Here is a 22,715-nt window from a genome sequence, read left to right on the forward strand (position 1 = left end):
ATATTTAACCTATAAATTGTAGTGAAGTAGCTTAGAGCAATACCTAGTGATCCAAGGCATATGATATGTTCATGACTTTGCCACTAAGGCTATACATATGTGGTTTATGATCTGTCAATACCCTAAGTGACCTTCCCAGCAGAAAACTCTTAAATGTTTCAACTGCTCAGCAGCATGCTAATAGCTCCCTTTCAATCACAGAGTAATTAGCTTCTCTTGGATGTAATACTTGGGAAGCAAAACCTACAGTTTGCTCTTTACCTTGACACATTTGGGTAAGTATTCCCCCAATCCACATAAACTTGCATCCACAGACATGATGCATTCTTTGCCAGCATCAAATGGGTAAATAATTTTCCGTGAACCAAACTCTCTCTTTACTTGATCAAATTATTTTTTTACATTCTTCATCTCACAAAAAGGATTTTCACCTTCTCTATAGAGATCTTAAATGTTCAGTTTATGTAGCAAAATTCTGCACAGTCTTTGTTAGTGGGACTAGGCGTCTTTACAACTACTTCAATTAATCTTAGATGCAGCTATACACTTTCATGAGAAATCAAATGCCCTAAGTATTCAATGGATCTTGTTGCAAATATAAATTTGTGCTTGGCTTCCACTATGCCTGCCTCTTGCCATCTTGTCAGAATAACATTCAGAATTGTATCATGTTACATTTCGGTTTTCCCTGAAACTAGAATGTTATATTGAAAAACAACAGTGCCTACTATGCCTTCCAAAATCCATTCCATTATGCTCTGGAAAATGGAGGCAGCTGAAGCTAACCTAAGGGGCACCCTTTGAATTGAAATGTGCCAACGGGGGAAACAAAAGCAATGAGGTGTCTAGAAGCAGTATCCAACTCCACTTGTTGATATACTAAGGCTAAATCTACTTTTGAGAACACCTTAGCTCCAGAAAATGTACTGATAATGTATTTAATCCTTGGTAATCTTGGTAATCTATCCGTATTTCTTTGTTGAAGCTACATAAATTGACACACGCTCTCAGAGTTCCATTTTATTTCCTTGCCACAATCAATGGAGACAACCATAATGGTGATTCAGTGGGTTCAATAACCCCTGTCTCACACATTCTTTTCAATTCATTTGCCAAATCCTATCTTACGCTATTGGTACATTTCACAGTTTGTGCTTTACTGCTGGAACATTTTCCTTAACCTTGATTTCATGTCAGAAACCCTTCATATTAACCCAGCTCATCAGAGAACAGCTTCTTATAAACGTTAGCCCAGACCTTTGTTTCCCCCTCATCTTCAGCCCCTACAATCGATACTTGCTCTATTGCCCCCGTTCTTAATGTCATGCTGAATATTCCTTGATGACACCACCCCAATATATTCAAACCTTTCTTAGTAATGTACACCTTGCCCTGAATTATTCCATTTAGTAAATTTAAGATGCATGTCTAGTGGTTCCAATCATTTGTTAATACATTTTCTTCAAACAGTTCCTCAGTGATCATAGTCATTCTTGCACCAGAATTAACTAGTACACTCCCATCTACATAAATAATAGTGTATGTATCAATGCATTTCTCAGATTCATCCTTGACCACTAAAAATAAGTTTCTTTATAGAATTTACAGCATTTTCATTTATGTCCTATTCTTTCTCCTCCTGGTTCACATTGCTAATTTTTCTTTAGACTGACTGATGTTACTAAAGTGTCCTGTTTTTCCACAACTACATGTCACTTTTTTTGCTGGTCAAGATGTCCATTCTGGAAGTTTGAATAGAACCACAATGAAAACACATACTCTCCTGATTAAAGAAATTACCCATCTCTTTAATTCTGCATGAAGTGGAGTTTTTGTTGATCTTCACTGACGTATTTTATTTTGCACCCATGGCTAGTTTATCATTCTTCACTAACTCCCTAGATGAAGCCTGAGATACCGCAATACTTATTACTATGCTGATAGTTTCCTGCAAAGAAGGATTCTTATGTGTGAGTAATTTTTCTGGAAGTTTATCTCTGCACCATACTACAATTTAACCTCTTATCAATTGAGACATAAATCCTTCAAATTCATATTCTGCAAGCAATTTATAATGGTAAAAAAATGTCGGTCTCAAAACTACCAAATTGTTTTGTAGATTAAACAGTTTTTCTAGCCTATTTATAGCATTCTGGTATTTTTAAAGTCTAGACACAGCATCCTGGAATTCATCTATTTCGTCCTTTCCTTCTGTTATTTCCAAAAGTTGCAAATGTTCAAGTACAGTTTGCCCCTCAAACTCCAAAGTATGTTCTATTATGAACCTTTGATGGTCAGCACTAAATCTACTTCCATCAACAGCGCCTAGATACTTAGTAAAGCTCTCTACCATGTCTTCCACTTAAGTGATGGATCTCCAGGGAGATGTAAAAAAGGTGGTGGTGGATGAAGACTAGGCATTCTGTTCATTAATTACACACGGTATCCTCTGTATTAATATATCCCAATATATACACACAATGTATTTTAAGAATGTAAACCCACACAGTTCTTTCCAAAATGAGTTGTGAGGGTTCTAAAAGTATGTAAATAGATAGTCACTAATACAGTTTCAAGAAAACAAATATTGAAATTGCACCACATGATTTCAAATATCTGCATTTAACGCAAACCAATACAGGCAGTTTAAAAGTGAAATGGATAGCTCTCTTTGTCACCTCACAGCCGTGTACACATGTGAATGCCCACCACAATTTGTGCAGCACTCCTAAACAAATGATTACACTTTTGTTGAATGGGTTGCTTCGCACCCCACTAAATGATGCTTCTCTCCTTCTTAAGTAGTGGTCCCAGCATTGTTACATCCAAAAAGTATAAATAACAAACATACAATAGCATATGAAACAGAAAATCAAAAAATAACTATACTGGTGCTTCAGTGTTGTTTATGACAATGAAACCATGATACAGTTTTGATAAAAGACAGTCAAAGGAAAACATTTAAAAACCATCATTGGAGTGCCTTCATGGATAGGTGGAAGGGGGAGGATGGTGAGTCAAGTAAGGTAGTGAGGTATGTGAAGTCAAGTAACAGTGAATATCACAATCAAATTGTTTGGCATGCTATTCAATGCCACACACTCATGACATAATATATAGCAAATAATTACAATAAATTACATAGCAATGTAAGACAGAATATCACAGTAAGGCAAGTACTGTTGAAGATACTGGCATCAATGATGTGTCGACGTTTTGACCCTTGGCTCTGTGTAGGTTCTTCTAAGCCTACTAACGGGGTCTTCCTCAGGACTGAAGTGAAAGTGAAGGGCAGGCACCTGGGAGTGACATAAAAGGGTGAATTGTATGTCCATTGTTAATTGAAACAAAGACATATACATGTATTGGTCACTATATTTACCGTAACTGGATGAAGGAGAGGCCTCACAAGAACAAATGTTGTCAGGCCAAGTGGGCCAAAAGGCTCCAAGAGAATGTAAGCGGGAGAGAGTGAGGAACACCTGCAGAAGTAAGGTGTCTGTCAGTAAGCCTTAAATGAATTAGGGTTTACATAAAGGAATTATATGCCCATTATTGTGAAAATCTTAATTAAAATCCCATACAGCTGGTGTGTGCAGTTGTAGTTAATTGTGCTGTATGAAAATCCGTGGTCATAAAACCATCATTTGTTACTTGGAACAAAACCCTGCTTGCATCAATCAGGTTATTCTGTAATCATAAATGCGAAAGGAAAAGAATCAATGCTGGGGACAGGACCCTGTCTACATAAAAAATGAGAACTTGAACGAAATGCAGGAGAAATTAATCAAGGGAAAGATACATGGTGGTCTAATGAAGAACGTGCATCCCCTGAAGTGTCATTATGGTCTGAGGGATACGGAAATGAAATTGTAATTTGTCATCGAGTTAGCCGGTGAAGACTAATGTGCGATGCTGCAATTAAAAAAACCTAAGAGAGAAAGTCTCTCAAACGAAAAACTTAGGTAATGTTGGACGCACTCACCGCTATTCCTCCTTAGTTCACCATGAAATGGGATCAAGAACCCGCTGGTGTGTCAGCTCTATTTTAATAGATCCGCAGTGGAAAACGCTGGGAGCCACGTGGCGCCCAGCGTGGTTCAGACGCTGAATGCAGATGTCAATGGTAGTTTAACAAATGAGAAGGGAAGACAGACTAGGCTATTCTCTACTCAACGTGTTTGTGTAAGAGTCAAATATAACATTAAATTATATTGGTGAGGTACAGATCATGGTTACCTTTGAAATACCATTATCGAGTTGTAAAGCATATGTAGAAAACACAACATGAATAAACATATATACATCACATCATAAAAGATAAAACCCTCGAGGTTCGACATCCATCACTAAGTAAACGTCATTTAATATGTAGTGGCTTGCTTTCAATCTCAGTGAATTGTCGTGTGCTTGCATAATTGTCAAACTGCGTATGAGATCAATAAGACGATAAAGTCCATAGTGTACATTATCGTCACATAAAAATATACACACTCCAAGAATCTTGCAATCTTGCATTTCACATTAATGATTAAGCACTATTAAGTCTGTTTATTGATTTTTATGTAAGATTGATGTTTAGGACCAAACACTACGAGGACAGTGTGTTGATTAATATATAAGGCCAATGTCTGGGACACAACGTAATTTCACAAAACTAGTGTTGGAAAGGTGTCATCATCCTGTGACATGTGTGTCATGCACCTCAGGTATAGTCATTCAGTGGCAAGGCACGCCAATTTGATTTCCTAAACCAGAAACATCCAAGGCTCCGTATCATCTACACATTGCCCAAAATTTAGAAGGACATGCTCAATCCGCCAGGTCGACCCGTAGTGTCTGGCTGTGGATCATTACTTGAGCCCATATGCAAGTACAAAGACTTTTTCTTGAAACCGATTGCTGAGAACACTGAAGCGTACTTAAGAGACACCATGTAGACAATTACCTTGATTGACCAACAATCTTTCAATCTCAAAGCCCAATTACTTGCGACGTGTGACATTGTATCCCTATATACAAGTATGCCACAACAACCCGCACTGGAAGTAATGAGAGACATTTTGAACTGGTGAGCAGCCCCTATGGCAGTACCTACGGAATTTATCATCACTTTGCTTTCAATAGCAATGAAGAAAAACGTCTTCTTTTTCCAAGGACATCACTATGTACAGACTAGGGGTGTGGCAATGGGGGCAGCCTTTTCCCCAGATTTGGCAATTATCTATATGGACAATTTTGAAAGATCATTTGTCTTTAGCAACAATCCCTTCCTCCACCGGGTTAATTGGTGGAAACGGTATATTGATGATACACTGATGATCTGGACCGGGGACACGACTGAGTTGGGCCTTTTTCATGATTGGTGATGATTGGCTGAATCAATGCAACCAGGATATCAAATTCCAATACAATCGGATGCCAACGAGACAGCCTTCCTGGACATCAAAATTTGCTGTGAAATATGTTATATTCTACACTGTACCGTAAACCTTCAGAACACAATTCCCTCCTCAGCTACAGTGGCTGGTTATAGAGAAAGCTGAACTGGTAGTAAGAGGGGTAACATTGCCTCGATCTTGAACATATGAGAATCAAAATGCATGGTGCATCTGGACACCATTGCCAATGGGCTCAACAAACTGGTTCCCAGCAATGCACAATTTGTGTGCCTCGCCACTGAATGACTATACCTGAGGTGGGCATCACAGGATGATGGCACATTTACAACACTAGTTTTGTGACATTACGTTGGGTCCCAGACATCGGCCTTATATATTAATCAACACATTGACCTCGTATTCTTTGGTCCTAAACATCGATCTTACATATAAATCAATAAACACAGATAATAGTGCTTAATCATTAATGTGAAATTGCAAGATTCTTGTAGTGGATATATATTTATGTGACAATAATGTACACCAACAACAACTTACATTTATGGAGGGTCACATGGGATTTTAAAGACCACACTCTGATACGGCCCCAACAGTACTATAAAATAAAGAGTGTCAGAGGGTCTGGAATAACAAGAACAAGAACGCTAGATGTGCGTCTACAGAGGACTTCCAATACCATGCTAAATATGAAATTATGAAGACAAGGGTCACCCTTATATTAAACCCAGCAAGTGATCATATGAGGATGCCCATCAGTCACCACACGGAACCGCCCTTCATCATTTGGGTTCCTTCTATGACCACTGATGGTGTTATCTATTGTATTTCTCATGGAGGGCTAAGATTGTAACAGCCCTCTCATGGTCAGATAGATTAACGTGGTCTTGCTTCTCAACTGAGAGGATGTTAAAGAAGGGGACTGATGTCGTAGTGCAAAAAATGGTGAGAAAAACAAAAGAAAATGTCTGTGAAATAAAATTGGATGAGAGGGTGCTGAACGTAACTTTATTCTGTCGCTACCCACTCTCCCAATATTAAAAAGTAGACAGGGACAACCCAATTAATCTTGGATCAAATGATGAAGGGCGGTTCCGTGTGGTGACTGATGGGCATCCTCATATGATCACTTGCTGGGTTTAATATAAGGGTGACCCTTGTCTTCATAATTTCATATTTAGCATGGTATTGGAAGTCCTCTGTAGACGCACATCTAGCGTTCTTGTTCTTGTTATTCCAGACCCTCTGACACTCTTTATTTTACAATAATGTACACTACAGACTTTACTGTCTTATTTTTTATTTATTTATTTTTAAACATTTTCAAAAACCTTTATTGACAAAGTTCACATATACAAATTGCACTTCAGTATCAAATCAAAACATTGTGCTCAGCAGGTCATTGACAGAGTATCATGGGCAGAATGATAATACAATCGTAAACTAGCCTGGTTCTGTGCAGCATAGAAAGGGCACCACGAAGATCAAAATGTTAAAGGAGTTGACGGCACCACTGGGAAGAAAGCAGCTGGCACTGCCTCAGGGTTATGTAGGGACATGAGGGGGAGCAGTCACTGATCAGCACCGGCGGCCGCCGCGGAGCACGGGAGAGGCAGCATGGCTCGAGTGGGGACGGGAGAGGAGGTATGTCACCAGGGGGCCCCATATGTCTTTTTAATGGGATTGTGCAGGCAGTAAGTCCCAAAATTCTGATAACAGGGTCTGATACCTTGAGGCGTCATCGAGCCAATGAGAAAACTTAGGCGCCGGTCTACTGCCCTAACACATAGCCACCCTGCGCCTAGCCAAGACGAGCAGCATAGCAATTAGGCGTTAAGAAGAGTCCAGGCAAAATTTGACAAATCCAAGCAGGCACAATGGTGGGTCTGGCTTTACCGGGGCAGAGGCTATCTCAGACTTTACCGTCTTATTGATCTCATACGCAGTTTGACAATTATGCAAGCAAAAGACAATTCTCCGAGATTGAAAGCATGCCATTACATATAAAATGACGTTTAATTAGTGATGGATTTTGAACCTCAAGGGTTTTATCCTTTATGATGTGATGTATATATGTTTATTCATGTCGTCTTTTCTTAATATGCTTTACAACTCGATAATGGTATTTCAAAGGTCACCATGATCTGAACCTCACCAATATAATTTAATGTTATATTTGACTCTTACACAAACAAGTTGAGTAGAGGATAGCCTAGTGTGTCTTCCCTTCTTGTTTGCTAAACTACCATTGACAACAGCATTCAGCGTCTGCACCACGCATAGCATCATGCTGCTTTCGGCGTTTTTCACCACGGCTCTATTAAAACAGAACTCACGCACCGGCAAGGTTCTTGGTCCCATTTCATGGTAAACTGCGGAGGAATAACGGTGAGTGCATCTGCATTACCTGTTTTTCATTTGCAAGATTTTCTCTCTTAGGTTTTTTTAATTGCAGCATCTCGCGTTAGTCTTCACCAGCTAACTCGGTGACAACTGACGATTTAATTTCCGTATCCCTCAGACCATAATAACACTTCAAGGGATGCGCGTTCTCCATTAGACCACCATCTATCTTTCCCTTGATTAATTTCTCCTGCATTTTGTTCAAGTCATCGTTTTCTATTTAGACAGGGGCCTGTCCCCAGCATTGATTCTCTTAATTTCGCATTTATGATTACAGAATAACCCAATTGATGCAAGCAGGGTTTTGTTCCAAATAACAAATTATGGTTATATGATCACGGATTTTTGTACATCACAGTTAATTACAACTGCCTCAGACCAGATATATGGATTTGTCTAATCTTTTGAGTAAGATTTTCACAATAATTCCATCATGTAAATCCTAATTAATTTAAGTTTTACTGACAGACACCTTACTTCTGCAGGTGTTCCTCACTCTTTCCCGTTTACATTCTCTTGGAGCCTTTTGGCCCACTTGGTCTGACAACATTCATTCTTGTGAGTCCTCTCCTTCATCCAGTTACAGTAAATATAGTGACCAATACATGCATATGTCTTTGTTTCAATTAACAATGGGCATGACAATTCACCCTTTTATTTCACTCCCAGGTGCCCCGCCCTTCACTTTTACTTCAGTCCTGAAGAAGACCCCGTTAGTAAGGCTTAGAAGAACCTACACACATCCAGGGGTTGAAACGTCGACACATCATTGATGCCAGTATCTTCAACAGTACTTGCCTTACTGTGATATTCTGTCTTACATGGCTATGTAATTTATTGTAATTATTTGCTATATATTATATCATGATATTCACTATTACTTGACTTCACGTACCTCACTACCTCACTTGAGTCACCATCCTCCCCCTTCCACCTATCCATTTGGGCACTCCAATGATGGTTTTTAAATGTGTTCCTTTAAATGTCTTTTTCCAAAACTGTATCATGGTTTCAGTGTGAATAAACAACACTGAAGCACCATTGTAGTTATTTCTTGATTTTCTGTTTCATATACTATTGTATGTTTGTTATTTACACTTTTTGATGTAACAATACTGGGACCACTATTTTATATACTGCCTTGCAACCAGGTCCCAGTGATTTTGGGTATACCCTTTTCTATAACGGTCTCTCCTCCCAAAGGCACACTTTGAAATGTACGAGTTTCCTGATCCAAGATGGCGTTATGCGACAGTAAGGTCCCAATATGGCCCGAAGTGAAGTTAAGAGTTTTAAAAATCATAGTAGCCTTGTGCATTATTTTCCGGCAGCTACTCAGTTTCTTGAATGCATGCAATGCCATCTGAAGAATCTAAATGGCATTGGGCGTTGTATCCCAGCAGCTTCTCAATATCCTGAATGTGCGATGCTTTAATATGCGCCAAAACCAAGAAGTCAGATTCAAATGGTTCTGGATTGGGTCTTTCTTCTGATGTGCACCCAAACCAAAATGGCGCTATGATTCTAATATGCACCCAAATCAAAATGGCACAATGCCTTGATGTGCCCCTAAAACAAAATGACACATCCAACTCTCCATGTGTGCCCAAACCAAACTGGCACGTCCAACCAATCCTTGAGTTTGTAGTGCTCCCAAACCAAGATGGCGCCTCCAATTGCTCTTTGATGGTGCATTGTATTCTTCTGAAATACTCCAAATTATTCACATCAAGAACATGCTCAAAAGGGCACTCAGCACTTTTAGCTGAAAATAGTCTGTGTTGACAGTGCTCTTGTTCACCAAAATTTTCATCAGTCCAGTGAATGTAAGTAGATCTGCTCCACCACTGATGATGTAACAATCCTCTGCATACATGGGTGAGGGTGCAATGAAACTTGTTGCCAAATTTGTAGTGATCACTCAATACACAGGTGAGTGCCAAGAACCTTCTTTATCCACCGCAACCTACACCTCCCTGGAGTCTCAGCTGCCTCCAGGACACCCGTCAGGTTTGAACCATGGCATTCTATTAGAAACATACCTATGTCACAATACAGTCTCAGGAATAATGAATACTACACAACTTTAAAGAGATTAGGCAAACCGTGTATAGCGAAATGATAGCCGTTTTTTTTACACCTCGTTGACCCCAAAATCCTATATGTCAAATAGTACATAACTTACACAAAGGCATCTTTTTTTACTTTAAAATACAATTCAAGACTAACAACAAACCCCATTTTACCTTTGACATCTTCAATATTATAATATTTCCTAATAGAAATAAGCAGAGGTCAAGGGCTAGACAAAAGAGAACTCAGAGGAAAGTATAACCAGTTGTACTTCTTTTTAGAGTAAAGCTTTATGAAATCCAACATTTCAACAGAACATGAGCATTGCAGTTACATGCAGGGAGAAATAAATGATACCAAAGAAGTTGGAAAAAATAAGCAAGTCAGAGTTAGTTCTGTTCAAAACAAAAGAAACACCTAACCTGAACAAATGTTCTTTCAATTTTAGGCACACCTTACTCCCATTTCATAAACCCATTTTATGAAAGATAAGTAAGGAACCATCATTTCCAGCATTTGTATACGGATGTAAATCAACATTCAAAAGTGAAATACATAATTAAATGAATCTTGGCAATATTTACACACCTTAGAAAGGTGAGCAATCAAGGCTGTATGCATAGAATGTGGTTTGGCAGAGAATAACAATATGGAAGGGAGAGTCGACTGGTTACAATGTTGTTGTAGGGCAGGTGGGTGCCGCAACCAGCAAATAAGTCCAAAATAACTTTTGTGCAGAAGACCTGTACTCCTGGGTTTTGGTGCTCACAGTTTTTATTGGTACACATTTCAGCATGCAATGCTTTTGCACACCATACACTTCGCAGTAGTGCTCCAAACCTAAATAAGGGACAAGAATGGAAATGATAGATATACTTCACAGACTGATAATGTTTCTTCTAATACCATATGGCCAAGCCAAGTTATCATCTAATTACATAACCTGACACTTCATTTTTTTATTTATAGGCTATTAGACATAGAAGACAGAAATAGAATCTATTTTCTCTTGTTAATGGATACTCCTCATAGCACTACATTAATCTATGCATACGGTATAATGCAATCCGCGTTGCAGAACAGACTGGTTGCAACTCCTTTCTTTAGATCTAAAAGTGTATTTCTACAAAATCAATCAGCAAATGTAGCTACTAAATTTCAGATTCAAATAACTTAAACAAGCAGTGGTATAACATTACCCCTTGCAGCCCTCATGGTGCCTGGGGTCCACAAGCTCCAAGGTGCCCCCTCTGACACTTTGCACGGGCAGGGGGCCCCTGGCCTGAGAGCTCCTGACTTGATCCACGGTGGGAGAGGATCCCTGAGTACTTTGCTGGGAGTCCCCTCAAGTTTTGTTACACCATTGTATAGAAGTTTATTAGCCATGCAGTGTCAATAAAGACCGTTACATTCATTAAAATAATTAAAAAAAATATTTCTTAGAAATATGCAATTAAAAGGAAGCTATTTCATTGACTACTTCCTTTTTGCAAAGAGTATATGACCGCCAAGGGTCCTTAGGAATCAAATGTGCTCTCTAGTATATTTGAAATGTTTACAACAGAGGCATGTTGAAAACAAATATAGGAGGCATCATTGTAAAAGATGCCTTTGTTCAATTTTCAATTAGGTGAACTTTTGTGCCTTGCTGAGTATTGCCCAACCTTCTTACCAAAGATGATCATAAATTTTACTAAGCAAATGTTCAACTTTGTGTTAATTGGATGCAACACCTCAATGACAGCTTGTCTGCACATCCGTACCTCCGTTGATTAAACAGTTTACGAAGCATGAAGTGTTGTTTGCTTAAAAATGCCTGGCAAAGACAAAGAATGTGTAGTAAATATTCTTGTATAGCCCTACAGAGCCTCCAACAGTGGTCCCTGTCTTTTTTTGCCAAGATGTAATACTCACCAAGCCTTTGTTTTAAATATTTAAAGCCTGATTCATCAAAGACCTGTTTTGAGAGTCTGTAATAGCGATTCATAAGGAATCGCTATTACAGACTCGCAAAACAGGATTCATGTAGGAATCGCAAAAAAAAATGCGATTCCTACGCATTCCTTATTTGCGATTAGCAAGTTGCTAATCGCAAATAAGGAATAACTCCCCATTCATTCCTAGGGGCCAAAATGCCCTTAGGAATGAATGGGGAGTATTCCTTATTTGCAATTAGCAATTTGCTAATCGCAAATAAGATAGCGATTTAAAGGGTGCTAGGGGTGTCCAAAGGACACCCTGTAGCACCCCTGAAACGAAATCTACATTGGTGTTGCACACACACATTTCCAAAGGACATGTGTGTGTGCAACATGCAACTTAGAAAAATGCTTTTAAAAGCATTTTTCTAAGTTTTCGCTATTTACCACGAGGTTTGACCTCACGGTAAATAGCGGCCCGAAATTGCGATTTCGCAATTTGAAAATGGATGATAAATTGCAATTAAGGAATCTCAAATAGAGATTCCTTAAATGTAATTCCTCGCAAATTTGCAAATTCGCTATTACCGATTTTTGCATTTGGGATGATGAATCCCAAATGCAAATATTGCTCTCGCAAAGGGCCAGATTCTGAGAATCTGGCCCTTTGCGAGCGCAATTCACCTTCATGAATCTGGCTGTTAATCTTTAGTGCTCCGAAAAAACAGATATCTAAGTAGGGTTGTGGTTTTATGGTGGAGTATGTGTTTATATTTTGCCATGTGTAACTGCGTTTCTGCTACGTCTTTGTCCTCCAGCACATATTGCTTACGTAACAAGTTCACGGCTTAAATAAAATGTGATTGACATCGACTGTGACCATAAGTTGCCTGCTTGTAACGCACGTATTGGATTCCTCCAGAAACCATAGACGATGTGTCCTCTTGCAAGACACGCTGATCTTGTGCCACGTGAGATGTTCAAATGTATCCAGTTGAGCTGATTAAATACTGTGAGGAATTAGCTTTGTAAATTATGATGTCTTTTTACTTGAGTTTTTTTTTACAGTCGAGTGATTGTTTAGAAAATGAGAGTTAGAACTATTAGTGTTGTAAATGCAAATATTTTTTACTTATGTGTTATGGATTGAAGTGGATGTATGTGGTGTGTAGTGTTACCATCCATATGATGTGAACATATAAGAAGCAGAGGTGCTGTTTTAATGAATTCCGTAGGATTACATGGATGGAAGTCTCAGTGATTACATAAATGAAAAGAGGAGTAGGGGAGCATGATGGCGGCCGGAGCTTCGGCCGGACAAGCTACTTAAGGCACTCTCTCCCGACTAACTCACCGTCCTGTCCTAATCTTTGACTATGGACCCTGAGAATCCTGAAGTTCACATATAGCCGCATCACAGTATTTGCTTGTTAATCACTATCGGAATGGTCTGGTGGTTTTCTGCTCTACGCTACCAACATACCCGCTGGATCTTTTCGTGGCGAGTCAGCTCTTTGACATCCTGCTCTGGCTCTAGTTTCAGTCCCGCCCCCCCGAGTATCCATCGGAATGCCGCCGAAGGGTGAGACTGCTGTGCCTGCTGACAACGCCACGGGTCTCAGCTCGCTTGCTCGGGTCGGCGGCCCTGGGAAAGTGGCCACCGAGGTGGATCAAGCAGCGCCAGCACCGGCGCCAGTATCAGCACCAGGCGGCCGCGACAGGAAGGTGAGCGTGATTACATGCGATCGTAAGCCCCCTGTAGAGTCAGTATCCCCGGTTGCGGTGAGATCAAAGAGGACCGTCCCATCAATGTTCAATAAAACATTATATAAGTCCAAGCTGCCACAACAGATCACCAAAAATAAGAAAAAGCAATCTGCTGCTGCAGCGACTACATCTCCAAAGTCCTTAACTACCACAGCTTGGGTTACGGACAAAACGGATTCCGGTCTCCCTCTTCCCTCTCCTTCCCTGATTGTACCAATCTCTGTGGTTGACAGGGGGGACCTGCTAAACAGTGCTGAGGCCCCGCTTTTAGGAGGTTTGAGCACTATCTCCACATCTACAGCTTCCACTGAAAATACGGTTCATCTTCCACAAACCAATGGAATTCTGGGACTTGTAGTCCCAGCTCAGTCCATAGGGATTACCTCAGGGATCACCGCGGGGACTACAGGAGTTCCCATTTATTTTGGGCCCACTCTACAGCAGAATGAGCAAATCCCGGGCGCATTTTTTGATATAACCCCTCAGAAATTTAGCTCAAATTCTCATAAGGATATGGCAGGGGGCGATAGATACTATTCTCTATCAGACCATACAGGCTCCTCTGAGGAAGATATCGATGAGGAAAAAGATTGGACTGATCATGATAGTGAGATGGGGGATTAGCGTACAAGTGAGGCATTGAGCTCATATTCTGGACCCCGAACATTCCAAAAGGCAGCCAGAGATCAAGGGGGCTTAGCATCTTGTCCTGAAGCAGGGTCACTGACCTGGGACTACTCATTTTCCTTACAATCTGGCCCAGAGGTCACTGCTTCTGATGTTGGAAATGAGTTTGGGGCTAATCCCCAGCATCCACCTTCAGGCGAGATGACCCTGGTGGTGATTTACCAGACCATCATGGCCCATCGCGAGGAGACCCGGCAAGAAAGCGTTCGCACTCAGGGCACTTGCCGTAAGGTGCAGAATGCTATTCGCAGAGTGACTAAGACCTGTTCAGATATTGCCTCTAGGATTGGGGAGGCGGAAGAGAGGATTTCTACTCTTGAAGACGACATGGCCACCCAAAAGGGCGTTACAGACTCAATTAAGGCTTAAAGGGAAGACATTGTATGACAGCTTACGGACCTTGAAAATAGAGCTCGGCGAAACAACCTAAGAGTTCTAGGAGTTCCGGAAGAGATGGAGGGGTCGGACATCAGGCAATTTGTTGTTGAACTGTTCACCGAGGCATTTCCTGAGGTCAAACAATGGGACTGGGAGCTTGAAATTCAGCGGGCCCACTGCTTTCCATTTAAACTGAAGAAACGACCAGGTCATACTGACGACAAGCCCTGGGCTATTCTTATATGTTTAACCCTTTCGATGCTGATGACGAGCTCAGCTCGTCATCACCCACGGGTGTCATGTGCTGATGACGAGCTGAGCTCGTCATGCAAACAGCAAAATGGTAAATCCCAGCACAGGAGGGGGAAAACGCCTAGCAGCCAAGAGGTTAATACCTTGCGTGCGGTGCAGATTTACTCCCGGTGCTGGGCCCTAATGTAACTGGGTGTGGTCATGACGAGCTCAGCTCGTCATGAGCCCACGAGCACCGTGCCTCATGACGAGCTGAGCTCGTCATGAGCATCGAAGGGGTTAAATAATTTCTTGGCCAGAGAAAAGTTCTATGACCTGGCCCGCCCGGATAGGAAGCGGTCCGGCAAGGGCTGTCAGTTCTTTGTTAGGCCTGACCTGTGCCCAGCTACAGTTGAGCAGAGGTGGCAGCTCCGCCAGTTAATAGCACCCTTCCAGTTGAAAGGGGCCCAGGCTTTCTTACTTTTTCCATCTAAACTAAAAATCATTCATAAGGGCCAGAATAGATTCTTCACTTCCGAAATACAGGCCAAATAATTTTTGGACTCACTTTAGCTACTGCAATGTTTGTTAGGTGCAGGCAATTTTTTTCTTTGTTTCCCAGGTCTCTAAGGGTTATAAGGGGTAGGGGATGCGGTCTTGGAGTCGAGAGGACTGTGAATTTTGTATTTTTCTTATCTTTTTTCTTCCTTTTTTTTCCTCTTCCTTCCTTAAAGATCGCACCCCTTTGTGCTATAGTGGTGAGGATGTCGGGGGCATTGTGTTTTAGTGATAGCTCCTCCATCACAAGGACACAGGTCCTGGTGGCCTACGCAGGGGGTGGTGGGGTGGGTGGTCCTCCGGGGGCGGGTTCTGGGTGGGTACAGACTGGGAGGGTGGGTTGGATGTGGTTCTGGAGGGGGGGTTGGGGGAGAAAAATTAAAAAAAACTTGAATATACAGTATAATAATGACTCATTGTTTAATATGGCTACTATTAGGACATTTTCTGTATTTGAGGGGGGGTTTGATGTTGCTCCGTATGCATTAGCTAGTCCAGGGGGTTTTGTTCTCATCTCCTCTGTGTAAATGGCGCAGGGTAAAATCGTATAGGCTCCTGGAATGTCTGTGGGCTGAATAATGGCAAGAAAAGGGCTCTGTTTGCTAGAGTTGTTTAGGCCTCTCGTTTAGAGGCATTGTGCCTGCAGGAAACTCATGTTCCCTGGAGTAACTGTGATTAGTTGAAAATTCACTGTGTATGCTTCTAATTTGGATGACCCGGCAGCTCTGTATCATCTGAACGTAGAGTTGGCCCTTTGGCCTTGCCCTATTTGCTTCTGTGGGGATTTTAATATAAATTTGCCCGCTGATTTTACTCTAGTGGGGGTCAAAATTCTGTTGGTAAGAAAGAAACCCAGAGTCTTTAGGGCACTCCAAGCTTTAGTTCAAGAGCATTGCTTGACAGATCTTTGGTTCCACCACAATAAACATTCTGATGGCTATACATATTTCTCCGCTCCCCATAACAAAATGGTTAGGTTAGATTACTGTTTCATGTCTGATCAATTGGTGGATGGTACCTCTATATCAGCCCTTACCAGGATTCTGTCAGATCATAACCCGCTGATTATTTACTGTCTTTTTGCTCACACGACAAGCGCGCCTAGGGCCTGGACATTTGAGAGGAAGTTATTATTAGAAAAATCATATATAGATCATATGAGCAACTGGATTTTAGAATTTCTGAGCATTAATAGAGAGACGGCCTCCTGTACCATAATTTGGGATACGCTAAAGGCAGCGGTCCGGGTGAAACGAAGAGTTATTCGTCTTTCCACCAGCGGTCTGTTCGAGATCAAATCAATAGGCAGATCGAGGAATTGGGGTCTGCAGAGGTTCGACTGATTTGTGCAATTAAGGAGGGCCGTGATACATCTCAAAGTCAGTTATGGGTTGCTAAAGTTAGGGCCTCTCTGCTGGAGTTTTTTGGTCAGGACCTTGCTGCGAAGTATTTGCAGTTCCGTTCTACGATGTTCAAGTTTGGGGAGAGGTCAGGCAGGGTCTTGGCCAAGCGACTCCAGCAGAGAGGGCTGGCTAATAGTATAACTAAGATTCAGGGCTCTCAAGGCCATATTCAAGATTCACCAGATGGGGTCATGGAGGTTTTTCGTCAGTTTTATACTTCTCTATACACAGAGGAAGCCAGGGATCCAAATTTTGAATTTGAATGTGAAGTTGGGGCTTTTTTACAGGGTCTCAACTCCCTCCAGGTCACGGCGGAGCAGAATGTAGCTCTCTCTGCCCCCATTGAATGGGATGAGGTTGAGCTGGCGATTAATTCACTGGCTAATGGTAAAGCCGCTGGCCCCGACCTTATCCCCTTGGAACTCTAAAGTCAGTTTCGTTCAGAGATTAGGCAGGAATTGTTAACAATCCTACATTGGGATCAACTCGGTCATATACCGGATTCATGGCGCCAAACCAATCTTATTCTTTTTAAAAAGAAAGATAAACCGGAGTTGGACCCTTTGTCGTTTCGTCCGATATCCTTAATCAACACAGACAGCAAAATGTATTCTAAAATTTTAGCCACTAGAAAGGCCTCGGTGATTTCCCCTTTAGTTTCATTGCAACTGCATGGTTTCATCCCAGGGCATGACACGGCTGATCATGTATGCCGTGTAATCGCACTCTTGGACTGGGCCCAAGTTACAAAATCTCCCCTCGGAGCAATCCTGTTGGTTGCTGAAAAGGCGTTCGACAGGGTCGCCTGGGGGGTTTTAAGAGCAGTGCTTCAGGGGTTTTGCTCGGAGTTCTCCCAAGCAGTCCAATCACTCTATATTGCTCCAGAGGCTACCCTTTCGGTTTCAGGTCTATGGTCAAGACCCTTCAGCATCAGTAGGGGCACAAGGCAGGGTTGTCCCTGCTCACCCCTGCTGTTTGCTCTATATATTGACCTCTTTTTAAGTAACATTGAGAGCTTTATGGATATACTGCCAGTTAGGGTCAATATGTCAGAATATAAGTTATTGGCATACGCCGATGATATTATAGTCCTGACTAGTAATGTAGCATCAGCTTTCCCTGCTATTGAGTTCTTAGCACAACAATATGGACAGCTTTCTGGCTATAAACTCAATATTACTAAGAGGCAGGTTGTTCAGTCAGCGTCCATGAGTCCCTCTGAAGCACCAGTTGTGCAAAATACGTCATACCTTGGGGTTAAAATCACCGCTGTAGTCGATAACATTGCAGATTTGAATATCTTGCCTATTATTGACTCTGTAAACTCTACTTTGACAAGGCTAGATAATCTGCATCTTTCCTTGTGTGGCAGGGGGAACGTCCTCAAAATGTTGGTCTTGCCAAAGTTACTACACTTATTTAGAACTCTCCCACTAGAATTTTCCCAATATAGTCTGGTCCGGGCTGAAAGGTGCTGTAATAGGTTCCTCTCGGGATATCATCAACCACGAAGAGCGGCCAAGTGGATGCACCTTCCGCATGATCGGCGGGGTTGGTCGGTGCCGAATCTGGTGCTGTACTGTTAGTCAGCTCTTCTCCAGCACTTCGCTCTACCTTTGTTTGGGGACAGGGCGATGTTGCCACCATCTTTCAGACCATCTATTTTTGAGATAGGATTAGGTGAGGATGCTAAGGGGATATTATTGCAGTTACTTGAACACAGTTATTATAAGAAGACCAAGTTCAAGGTCACTGTTGCAATGTTTTCAGTTTGGGGCAAGATTTGTCGGAAAATGGTCGATCCCCAATATCCACTAATATACACCATTTATGCCTGCTAGACTATTACCCTCCATCTTCCAAGATCAGATTACATTTAGGTGGATGGCTCAGGGGATTAAGTCTTTGGGGGATTTATGGTCTGAAGGCTCAATGGCTTCTTTCTTATTTCTAAAGGATAAGTTTTCTCTTAATACACATGAGTTTTTTAAACACCTGCAGATCCGAAGCTATGTAGAAAAATCAAAGGGCCAAGCCACAACTTTGTTTAATAGGAACAGGTTAATGTAATTGATCTTGAAGTGGGCAAAAATAGGAGCAGTCTATCAGTATTTGCTCTCCGGTCTTCCTGATGATCTCGCTTTCCAAAATGCTAAGTGGGAGATAAAATTGGGCAAGACCGGGTTGGATATCTCTCAGGCCTTAGAGCTGTCAAGTAGTGTATTAATATCAGGTCATTTAAGATCACAATGTTACATGGCATTATTTGATCTTTATTACACCCCAGCCAAAATCTCTAAATGGGGAGGCAGAGGGGGGTTACTGCTGTCTGAGATGTAGCCTAATAGCCGCCAATGATGTACATATGTTTTTTTCCTGCCCCAAACTTGCTTTATTCCTTCAGGATGTAGAAGTGTTTATTAACTCTAGCCTCAACATCTCAGCAGCTCTGTCACCAGAGCTAGTCATATTCGGCTACGATAGTGACGGTTTGTGTGATAGAACAAGACATGCATCTGCTCTTTTGTTTATTGCTATGTCGCTCGTGCGGCTCTGTATAAATTCAGATTGGATTAGCCACGATGCCCCCACCTTTGTAAACTGCAGAGCGAGGATTTTGGCTCACTATAATTTAGAATCTGCTGTCTTCCAGAGGTGGGGAAGAGGGCGGCATGAGCTGGGTCAGAAGATCTGGGCTCCATAGGTGGAGTGGCTTAGTGACTAGCGAATTGAGTGCCCTGCTTTACTGACTCTTACGCATATGTACTTTCTGTTTCTGTTATGCTTTGGTCCTGCTTGTTTGCTTTTCCTTCTCCCCTTCTCTTATCTTATTTCTGGTCTAAACTTTATGTTTTTTAATCCAGTAAAGGTACACTGTGTAGTCATGATTTACCTTGCTTGTTTATATGTCGATGTCTATTTCAAGCCTGTATACTAAAAGAAAAAGAAAAAAAAAAAGAAAAGAGGAGTAGGATAGTTACAGATTGTTGGTATGGAAAGGAAACAGAAAGATGGCTACACAGGGAAAATATTCATACAAAGTAAATGTTAGTACTTTATTGGATGTTGGGTCAAGAGTGGAAGATATATCAGGTTACATGGTGGTCACAAAGAGCAATCTAACAGACACAGCAGATGCACGAAGAAGCAGCAGGACGACAGCAGCCATGTTGAGAGCACCAGGCTGTGGTGCGTACACAAACACACCTGGTACAAAGAACCTAGTGGGGGTGAAAAAAGGGTTTTCAAACCAGATTAAAGTACCTGTAGTTCTACAACCCCCAGAGGCTGACGTAATTGGAGACCGAGTTAAAAAAAAAGTTAAAAAAAGGACTTTGTCGGCAAAGCTGTTTGTAAAGGGCAGACTTTAAGAAATTGCTGTTTTGTGCAAAATTGACACTAGGGTATAGGTGGAGGGGGAAAGTGGATGCATGCCTATGTGCGGGCCCAAACAATTGCATACAAATATCATGCAGCATGTCCAGCTGCAGGAGCCATGGCGTATTTATGTAGCTAATACCATATTGTGATTGTATGTAAAGTTGCTGGTAGCATGCACAGTGGCATTGAATTAAATGTCACTCTGAGCTTACTATCTTTTCAATGCTGCGAAAGCAACAGAGGACTATCCTGGAACATGTCCGAAGATACAGGGCCATGATTGGCCAGGAGCCTGACACATGGGGGCAGCCAGACCAGAGGCGTGTTGGTGTCTGAAACACCATTGCTAGTTGTCGTAGGATCCTTGACAGCAGGTAGGGCAGAAATCCAGCACCTCTACAAGTTTTGATTGCAAGAGAAAAAAAAGAACAAAGTGAAGAACAATCGAGTCCTTCTGTAAGTCTTTTGTATCCCTGAGACTTTTAACAGAAAGCCAGCACACATGCCCCAGGAGATTTCCTTCAAGCAGGGGACACACCACACAGCAAAGCCTTTCTCCTCTCCTTGGCAGGAACAGCAACTGCAGGCCAACCCCACACAGCAACAGGGCAGTACTTCTCAGTTCTTCAGCTCTTCTCCTGTGCAAAGGGTCCTCTTAACTTCCTGGAATGATCTAAAGTACTGGGGTTTTAGGTGTAATACTTATACCCCAAAATGTATTTGTTCTATTTGTGTCAAGGGTCTCTGAACCCAGCCCAAACCAGTCCTGCCCTCAATGGTGCAGAATGACCACAGGGGGTGGGGACAACATTGTGCAAAAGGAGACACAGCCTATCCAGTTGTAGTCACAACTCCTCCCACTATTCTAAATGCAGACCAGGCCTATTCAGTCCTGCAATGAGTCACCCAAGCAAGACAGGGCACACCTCAGCCCCCCCCCCCCTTAGTGCCTGTCTAGAGTGAATGCACATCTCAGCTCCTGTAACTCACACACCATACGCTGAATACACAAACAGCCAGAGGCACACAGAATGGTAAAGTTAGAAAATACTCACTTTCTAAATGTGGCATTTTCAAACACAGGATTTAAATACCACCTTTACCAAAAGGTGTGTTAATAAATTCTGAGTTCAGAGAGCCTAAACTTTATTTCTCTATCTTGTCCCAATGGGAAGTTATACTTGTAAGATGTTACAAAGCATTTCCCATTCTGTCCTATAGGGCAAGATAGTCTTTCAATAGTGAAACACTTTTGGCAGTATTTCACTCTCAGGACATGTCACACACACCAGTACATGTCCTACCTTTCACATACTCTGCACCCTGCCCAGGGGGTACCTTGGTCCTACCATAGAGGTGCCTTAAATGCAAGAAAAGGGAAGGTTAGGGCATGCAAGTGGGGTGCACTTGCCAGGTAGACATGGCAGTATAAAACTGCACAGAGTGCATATGCGCTTTAGCACTGATCAGCAGTGGTAATTTATCTAAAGTCCTAAAACCAACAAAATATGGGTCCGAAAAATAGGATACAAAATGCAAAAACGGTTTGGGGATAAAGCTGTCAAAAGGGCCAGGTCTAACAGGTATTGTACAGGAACCAAAGAGCATGTACGGGGAGGTGGAAAGATTATAGGCAGAGACAGCTCACCTACACTTAATGGCTTGAAAGTGAACACCGTAGCGTGGACTGTGCTTGAACCTCTTAAAAGGGAATAGATCCGTAAAGTGGATATAATCGGGACCGGTCAAAATTATCAAGCGCCCGCCGGGACACCATGTACTAGCATGTCAGGGAAACCACTTAGTTGTGACTTTTTGTATAGTACACGAATGAGAGGCTAGATGAGTCAGCTGGGCTACAAGGGAAGTTCCTTTCAATGATTGCAGATTTGACCAGGGATCCAGTTAAATAGAGGGGGAGTGTCAAATAGATCACATGAGCAGGGATACCACCCGGACTGCCATTAGTAAATGTGCAAGGATACCTGTAGTGGAAGGGCTGTAAGCCTATAAAAGTGTTGCACTTGTTAAATCAAACACCATACCAAATGGTAGTAGGTATTAGAAATGTCAAGTGCTTATACCAAATCAGTTATGCAGGTGATAAAAAGTGTTACAGTCCGGTTTAAGGCACAGACCCCAAAAGGTGGTATACAAATGCCAGAGGCAGAACCTTGTTAGAGTAGAAAAGGTGACAGATATATCAGGTTACATGGTGGTCACATCAAGCATTGTAAGAGGTACGTCAGATGCACGAAGCAACAGGACAACAGCAACCATGTTGAAAGTGTACCTGCACCAGAGACACCAGGGCCATGGTGCGTTTCCATCTTCATTGTCGATGTCTGGGTGCGGAGCTATCTGCTGTATGGCTTTGTGCTTTGCTGAAAGAATGCCTTCCCGCCCGATGGAGAGCAAGGTAAACATTGAGGTGACCTCCGGGACACCATGTACTGGCATGTCAGAGGAACCACGTACTTGTGCAATTTGTGAAGTACATGTACGAGAGGCCGGAT

Source organism: Lissotriton vulgaris, chromosome 9 (assembly GCF_964263255.1).
Source record: "Lissotriton vulgaris chromosome 9, aLisVul1.2, whole genome shotgun sequence".
Lineage (NCBI taxonomy): Eukaryota > Metazoa > Chordata > Amphibia > Caudata > Salamandridae > Lissotriton > Lissotriton vulgaris.